Below are 9522 nucleotides of genomic sequence, written 5' to 3' on the forward strand. Positions count from 1 at the left end.
GAGTTTGAGACTGCACTGAGCCATGATCATGCCACTGCACTCCAGCCAGGGGCACAGAGCAAAACCCTGTGTCAGAAAAAAAAAAAAAAAGATGTCTCAGGAAAAAAAAAGAGAGAAAAAGAAAAAAGAAAAGAAAGAGAGAGAAAGAAAGAGAGAAGGAAAGAAAGAAAGGAAGAGGAGAGGAGAGGAGAGGGAAAGAGAAGAGAAGAGAAGAGAAGAGAAGAGAAGAGAAGAGAAGAGAAGAGAAGAGAAGAGAAGAGAAGAGAAGAGAAGAGAAAACAGATACTGAGTATGTAGAAATTGGAGAAATGAGTCCATCCAAGTTGCCCAGGTCATGGCTTTAAAGCAGCAGATGAGGACTTGAACTTAGTAACACACAGCATGATGTGATAGCTCCAATTTAGGGCTTGCAAGGGCTATTTGGGGAAAAGTCGCAAAGGTCAGTGGGGACAACAACAATATGACTTTGCATCTTCAGAAACACAATGAAACCCCTTTCCAGGGTAGTCCTTGGTGCTGATTAATGATCCCTTCTTTAAAAAATACTCTGGTAAAATAAGCTTTTTTTGTATCCTAATTCTTCTGGAAAAGATCCAAAATAAGTGCAAGTGAGATTTGATTCTGTGTTATAAATGTTGAAGTGAAGCTTCAATGGTTTTGTTTTATGTTGTTTTCAAATTTGTATTTCTCATCTCATTTTCTGTACTTTATCAAATTATTATGTACATGTATATACTATGTATATATATTTTTATATATGCATCTGCAGGCATATACACATATGTGTGTATGTATGTACACAGATACATAGTGTTTTCTACTCTAAGCAACAAAACCATACTGATTTTCATTTTATTAAACACCCACAGAATTGTGGCATTACAGTAATATATCCAGAGTAAATATTTAAAAATATTTGTTCAGCATAGTTTGCTAATAGGAAAGGATTCATGTTCATTAAGATGTATAATTACTTTTACACCATATGCTGTTCTGATGTAAAATAAAGTTAGAGTTTTTAAAGACAGACACCTATGGTTTCAAGATTAGATTGCATTGAATATTCTGTTATTCTAAGCATAAAATGTGCTTTGTGACTTTCACTCCGAGTCTGGAGATGGAGAAGTGTCATTGGTAACACCTAATCACAGTTCCAACTTTAGTTATATATTATTATATGTTCCCTTGTCTGTAGACATAAATCTGTTGTCCTTCAGCATTTTTAGTTTATGGATACAATCTTGAAAAAATACTGGACTAGAATCAGTTGCAGTTGGAGGCTCCCACTGAGAAGAATGAAACCAGTGAGTGAATCCTGCACTAGCAACTAAGGTATCTAGGCTATCTCGTCGGAACTGACAACGAGGTTGACACAACCCAAGAGAGCAGGAAAAAGCAGGGTAGAGCAACGGTCCACTCAGGAGCTGCATAGGGGAAGGGAAGCTCACACCCCCAGCCAAAAGAAGTGGTGAGTAATTGTGCTACCTCACCCAGAAAACCATGTTTTTTCTATGGATCTGTGCAACCTGTGCATCAGGAGATTCCCTGTGAGCTCATGCCACCAGTGCCTTGGGTCCCAAGCACAGAGCTGCGCAAATTCTCGGTAGCTGCTTGGCTGGAGACTGCCTAAGACTACCGAGTTCCTGGGGGGAGGGCTGGCTGTCATCACTGTGGATGCCTGCTGCCTAAGGTGACTGATCTCCCGAGGGAAGGGACAGCAGCCATAACTGCATCTCCAGTTTGCCATTTTCCCCTGCCGGAGTTGAGGAGACTGGGTGATTTGGACCCAGGAGAAATTCTCCACAGTGCAGCACAGCAGCTGTGGCAGACTGTGGCCAGATTGCTTCTTTAGGTTTGACCCCGATCCCTCCCTCCATACCAGACAGGGCCTGGGAATTTCAGCAACTACTGCCATGGGTGTAGGGACAGAACTCTAGTTTCCCTGGGACGGAGGCTCTGCCAGAAGAGGCAGCTGGTGTCTCCACAGATCAGCGAACTTAGTCTTTTCCCTTGCTGGCTCTGAGGAATCTGGGTGGACTCAGTCTTTTCCCTTACTGGCTCTGAGGAATTGGGGCAGTCCAGACAAGTGGGATTCTCCCAGTACAGAGCTCCCCAATCACCAAGGGGCAGCCAGAGTGCTTCATTAAGCAGGTCCCTGATCTTATGCCTCCTGACTGGGTGAGACCCCCCCAACAGGGGTTGCCAGACACCTTATACAGGAGCATTCCTGCTGGCATCAGGTTGGTGCCTTTCTGGAATGGAGCTCCCAGAGGAAGGAGAAGGCAGCTATCTTTGCTGTTGTACAGTCTCCATTGTTGACACCTCCAGGTGTGGGAGGGATCCAGGCAAATAGGGTCTAGAGTGCCCCCCACTCCCCAGCAAACTGCAGCAGCCCTATAGAAGAGGTGCCTGACTGTTAAAAGAAAAACAAAGAGAAAGCAACAGCAACAACAACATCAATAAAAAAGTCCCATGAAAACCCTATCCAAAGGTCAGCAGCCTCAAAGATCAAAGTTAGATAAACGTGAAGATGAGAAGAATCAATGAAAAAACACACTGAAAACTCAAAAACCAGAGTTCCTCTTCTCCTCCAGATGATCACAAAACCTCTTCAGCAAAGTGCCAGACTGGGCAGAAACTGAGATGGATGAACTGGAAGAAGTAGCCTTCAGAAGGTGGGTAAAATGAACTTCACTGAGCTAATGAGTATGTTCTACCCCGAAGCAAAGAAGCTAAGAACCATAACAAAATGTTACAGGAGCTGTTAACCAGAATAACCAGTTTAGAGAGGAACATAAATGACCTGATAGAGCTAAAAAACACAGCACAAGAACTTTATAATACAATCACAAGTATCAATAGCCAAATAGACCAAGCAGAGGAAAGAAAGAATATCAGAGCTAGAAGATTATCTTGCTGGAATAAGACAGGCAGACAAGATTAGAGAAAAAAGAATGAAAAGGAATGAACAAAACTTCCAAGCACTATGGGATTATGTAAAAAAAGACTGAATCTATGACTGATTGGGTACCTGAAAGAGATGGGGAGAATGGAACCAAATTGGAAAACATACTTCAGGATGTCATCCAGAAGAACTTCCCCAACCTAGCAAGGCAGGTCAACATTCAAATTCAGGAATGTTGAATTTGAATATCTACAAAACTGCATCCTCTCAGCCCAAAATCTTCTTAAGCTGATAAGCAACTTCAGCAAAGTCTCAGGACACAAAATCAGTGTGCAAAAATCACAAGTATTCCCGTATACCAACAATAGACAAGCAGAGAGCCAAATCATGAATGAACTCCCATTCCTAATTGCTACAAAGAGAATAAAATACCTAGGAATATAGCTAACAAGGGAAGCGAAGGACCTCTTCAGGAAGTAAAAACCCCTGCTCAAGGAAATCAGAGAGAACAGAAACAAATGGAAAACCATTCTATTCTCATGGATAGAAAGAATCAATATTGTGAAAATGGCCATACTGCCCAAAGCAATGTATAGATTTAATGCCATTCCCATTAAATTACCATTGACGTTCTTCACAAAATTAGAAAGAAAACTACTTTAAATTTCATATGGAACTGAAGAAGAGCCTCAATAGGCAAGACAATACTAAGCAAAAAAACAAAGCTAGAGGCATTACTCTACCTGACTTCAAACTATATTATAAGCCTACAGTAACCAAAACAGCATGGCACAGGTACAAAATCAAACACATAGACCAATGGAACAGAATAGAGAACTCAGAAAAAAGACCACACATCTACAACCATCTGACCTTTGACCAACCTGACAACACAAGCCATGGGGAAAGAACTTCCTATTTAATAAATGGTACCAGAAGAACAGGCTTGCCATTGCAAAAAAAATTGGACCCCTTCCTTATACCTTATACAAAATTAACTCAAAATGGATTAAAGACTTAAATGTAAAACTCAAAACTGTAAAACCCTAGAAGAAAATCTAGGCAATATTATTCAGAATGTAGGCACTGGCAAAGATTTCATGACGAAAACTTCAAAAACAATTGCTTGTTGCAATTGCTTGTTGTTTTGTCAAGCAAAAATTGACAAATGGGATCTAACAGGCAACCTACAGAATGGGAGAAAATTTTTGCAAACCGTCTATCTGACAAAGGTCTAATATCCAGGATCTACAAGTAACTTAAATAAATTTACAAGAAAAAAAAGTCTATGGAAAAGTGAAGGGACATGAACAGACACTTCTCAAAAGAGGACATTTATGGAGCTAACAAACATATGAAAAAAAGCTCAACATCATTGTCCATTAGAAAAATCAAATTAAAACCACAATGAAATACTGTCTCATGCCAGTCAGAATGGTAATTATTTAAAAGTCCAGAAACAACAGATGCCGGTGAGGCTGTGGAGAAATAGGAGCATTTTTACATTGCTGGTGGGAATGTAAATTAGTTCAACTATTGTAGAAGACAGTGTGGCAATTCCTCAAATACCTAGAACCAGAAATTCCATTGCTGGGTATATATCCAAAGGAATATAAATTATTTTATTATAAAGACACATGCACATGTATGCTCATTGCAGCTCTATTCACAATAGCAAAGACATGGAATCAACCCAAATGCCCATCAATGATAGACTGGATAAAGAAAATATGATACATATACACCATGGAATACTATGCAGTCACAAAAAAGGAATCGGATAATGTCCCTTGCTGGAGCTGGAAGCCATTATCCTCAGCAAACTAACACAGGAACAGAAACCAAATACCACATGTTCTCACTTATAAGTGGGAGCTGAACAATGAGAACATGTGGAAACAGGGAGAACAACACACACTGGAGCCCTTTGCAGGGGTCAGGGGAGTTAGGGGAGAGAGAAAATTGGGAAAAAATAGCTAATGCATGCTGGGCTTAATCCCTAGGTGATGGGTTGATAGGTACAGCAACACACTTACCATGGCACATGCTTACCTATGTAGCAAACCTGCACATCCTGCACATGTATCCCAGAACTTAAAATAAAATAAAATATAAACAAAAAAACAGCAAAAAAAGAAAATCTGTTGTCAACCTTTGGGGGAGAAATGAGGATGTGCTACGCACATTACACTGGACAACAAATATTGTGAAAATGTCCAGGAGCCAAGAATACAGGACCAACTAGGTGGGAGCATACCCTGGAGAGTCACTTATGCATAAGGATTTATTGGGGCTGGAGCAAACATGGGAAAGCTAATATATCATGAATCTTTTAAGTTGTAAATAATGGAAATGCAATTCAAGCAAGTTTAAGCAAAAAAGAGTGTCAACATACATAACTAAGAGTCCAAGAATAGTACTTACTTCAGGCATTGTTACTTCTAGAGGACCAATGTTACCACGACTTTGTCTCTTTCCTTTTCTTGGAAATCCTCTCTCCAGGTGGTAAGCAAACAGCCATTCTCCATAGAAGACTCACATTCCCTTGTTTAGAATCCTGTCAAAATGAATGGGTTTGTGTGTGTGTGTGTTTTCAGTTAGTTAGTTAGTTTGTTTTGCTAGCTTTGGCAGAAAACTCCAAGGGAGAGCATGCCTGTGCTTAATTGCACTAAGAGATGTGATGGTCTGATCGGCCAGATGTGGTTTTTGTATCTCTTCTATGTTGAGGGGGAGGAGAAGAATCAGAGTCAGCTCCATTGAAGCTAAGCAGAATATGAAGAGGTAACTTATAATCAGAGAAATGTGAAAAGATGCTGGGTAGGCCAGAACACAGATGCATCCTGCTAAGGAATGTAGCAAGACAGTGGTCCATGGATCAAGCTACAGTTAGAAAGAACCAACTTTAAGGAGCAGGTAAAATACTTAAAATTTTTCTTTTTCTTTTAAACTTTTACATTAAGTTCAGGGGCACAAATGCAGATTGGTTACATAGGTAAAATTGTGTCATGGAGATTTGTTATACAGAATATTTCATTGCCCAGATATTAAGCCTAACACTCATTAGTTATTTTTTCCAGATCTTCTCCCACCTCCCACCCTGTACCCTCTGAAAGGCCCCAGTGTATGTTCCCCTCTGTGTGTCCATATGTTCTCATCACTTAGCTCCCACTTATAAGTGAAAAGATGTGGTATTTGGTTTTCTGTTCCTGTTGTAGTATGCTAAGAATAATGGCCTCCAGGTCCATTCATGTCCCTACAAAGACATTATCTCATTCTTTTTTATGGCTACATAGTAACAACACAATTTTTCAAATGATACATCTAGTTTCATAACTGTACTTTTCCCAAGTGCAACCCTGAAGAGTGGTTGGCATTAAAAACTGGTGCTTTGGTTTGATAGACCCAGTGTTATTCTTGTTTAGTTTTTAATGTATTTTCAGAGGGTTTAGATAGATCATGAATTATCACTTCTCCATATCCCAAATCAGTTTATAACCACTCCTTGTTGTCTGTATCTAGTGGTTGTATAGTCTATACTTTGTAAGTCAGTTTGGGCTGCAGTAACAAAAGTACTACAGACCAGGTGGCATGTAAACAATAGGAATTTACTTTTTACCATTGTGAAGGCTGGAAGTCTAAGATCAGGATGCTAGCATGGTCAAGTTCTGGTAAGGACACTCTTTCAGGTTGCAGAAGGCTACTATCTTGCTGTATCCCCACGTGGAAGAAAGAGAAATCTCATGTCTTTTCCTTATTTAATAAGGGCACTAATTCCACCAGGGCCGGGGTAGTCTACCCTCATGGTGTAATTAGTTCCAAATGTTCTACCTCTAAATACCATCACATTGGAAATTAGGCTTCAACATATAAATTTTAAGGGAACACTAACAGTCAGTTCATAGCAATGCCTTCTCTGAAAATCAGGGAAACTTCTTAAAGTTATCTTATTAAGTTTCTAGGAATTTTAGATATGTAATTCCCAAGTGCTCATGCCCCTCCCATTCTCAAGCATTACAGCCCATGGGTATCACTAAGACCTCACATAATCATAGCTGCCTAATGGTCCTCAGAAAATGTTTGGGAATCAATGATTCTACTATTCCCTTTGGGAGCAGTAGGGCCAGGAGTAGGGTGAGTCAAGTTAAGGCTACATGCCTTAAGTGTAAAATGTAAGGTTACACCAAAAAATTAGTAATCAAGATAGTATTAGGGCCAGGCACGATGGTGCATGCCTATAATCCTAGCAGGTTGGGAGACTGAGGCAGGAAGATCACTTGAGATCAGGAGTTCGAGACCAGCTTGGTCAACATGGTGAAACCCCATTTCTAACAAAACAAAACAAAACAAAATTAGCTGGGTGTGGTGGCAAGTGCCTCTAATCCCTGCTACTCAGGAGGCCAAGGCAGGAGAATTGACTGAACCCTGGTGACAGAGGTTGCAGTGAACTGAGATCACACCACTGCACTCCAGTCTGGGTAACAGATTGTGACTGTCTCTCTCACACACATATACACACACACACAAAAGTTTCTGAATGCAATATTTCAAAATCAAAATATAAAAATATTTATAGAAATATAAATACCAAAATTTTAAATAGAGACAGGCTATTTGCTTTATGAGTATATTATTGTGCAATAGAATTAGTCTCTTCCACTCAGCCCTCAGTTTACTGACGTGGCAAAGCAATAAGTCCACCAGTCCACCAGCAGGCAGATTTATGAGGGTTGACAACAGCACATCAATGGATTGGGAAACACAGGGTTTTATATATAGTCATGTTTTTGTTTGTAGATCTGTTTTTAACTTTCTCACTTCATTCAAACTATGGGACAAATACTTTGATAAGTATTTATCAAAGGGTCTTCAACTTACATAGGTTGATTTACAATTTTTCAATTTTACAATGGGTTTTTTGGGACATAAACCAATTGAAAGTTGAAGAGCATTTGTATTAGGTTGTACATTTTTCCTTTTGTCTCAGGCTTCTGTGAGGCTCGGCATGGCACTGGAAAGCTGCAATGGAAACTACAGGTTTTAAAGTCCTCTGTCTCTGACATGGCAATCTATATAAAAAGCACTTAAAGTACTCATGTCCTTTGACCTAATTTTTCCATTTTCATGGATCTGGCTAAAGAAATTATAAACACATTATTAAAAATTTGCAGCTGAATGTCTAAAGTTGTTTACAAAACAATTTGTGTAACATGAGTCCATGTTTGTCTTAAATAGTTAAGTGGATGACATATGGGAAGAGAGGAGGCAGATAGGCAGGCAGACAGATTATCCTATGCTGAATCTTTAAATTTAAACATTGCTTCATTCTGCATAGTAAACTGTGGATTATTTTTATCTTTTTCCATATTTATATTTTCTACCTTTCTTTAATAAAATAATAGTATTGCCTGGATAATTAAACAATCAAATTAATTTAAAATTTCCTTGCAATTTATGTTCTTTCATAGCCAGATCTTATGTAATATGAGATTAACACATAGTTTTCTTCTCTGTGGAGAAGCATCTCCCTTCATTGAAAATATACTTACGGAGAGAGATCCAAGATGGCTGATCACTAGCAGCTCGGGATTGTAGCTCCCAGTGAAAGCACAAAGAACGAGAGGACACCACACCTTCACATGAATTCTTGTTGTTCATGCACCATGAGAGTCCCAGAGGAGGAGCCCCACAGGTCGCCAGCGTGACTCTTGTGACCGGCGAGGTGGTTTTGCCGGCGCCTCAGAGCGTCGGTTCTTGGTGCAGAGTCAGAAAAGCACCATCAATCTTAACGCCGCTGATTTAGTCAGCGCAGTGGGTTGCTCAGATTTCGGTGCTGAGAATCAATAAGTTGGATGTCCACTCAGAAACCCAATTACAAAGACGCTAATTATAAAGACCACAGATGGATAAATCTACAACGAAGGGAAGAAAACAGCCAAAAAAGGCTGAGAATACCCAAGATCAGAACGCCTCTCCCTCTACAAGGGATCACAGTTCCTCATCAGCAACGGAACAAGGCTTGATGGAGAACGAGTGGGTTCCAATTACAGAAGCAGGCTTCAAAATGTGGATAATAAGAAACTCCTGTGAATTAAAAGAACTTGTTCTAACCCAATCCAAAGAAACTAAGAACTTTGAAAAAAGGTTTGACGAAATGTTAACAAGAATACACAATTTAGAGAGGAATATAAGTGAATTGATGGAGCTGAAAAACACAATATGAGAACTACGTGAAGTATGCACAAGTTTTAACAGCCGAATTGATCAAGCAGAAGAAAGGATATCAGAGGTCGAAGACCAACTCAATGAAATAAAACAAGAAGACAAGATTAGAGAAAAAAGGATAAAAAGGAACGAGCAAAGTCTCCAAGAAATATGGGACTATGTGAAAAGACCTAATCTACGCTTGATAGGTGTACCTGAATGTGACAGAGAGAATGAATCCAAGCTGGAAAATATGCTTCAGGATATTATTCAGGAAAATTTTCCCAAGCTAGTAAGGCAGGATAATATTCAACTCCAGGTAATACAGAGAACACCACAAAGATATTCCTCAAGAAGAGCAACTCCAAGGCACATAATCGTCAGATTCACCAGGGTTGAAATGAAGGAGAAAATAC

The sequence above is a fragment of the Saimiri boliviensis genome, chromosome 8 (genome assembly GCF_048565385.1).
Source record: "Saimiri boliviensis isolate mSaiBol1 chromosome 8, mSaiBol1.pri, whole genome shotgun sequence".
Lineage (NCBI taxonomy): Eukaryota > Metazoa > Chordata > Mammalia > Primates > Cebidae > Saimiri > Saimiri boliviensis.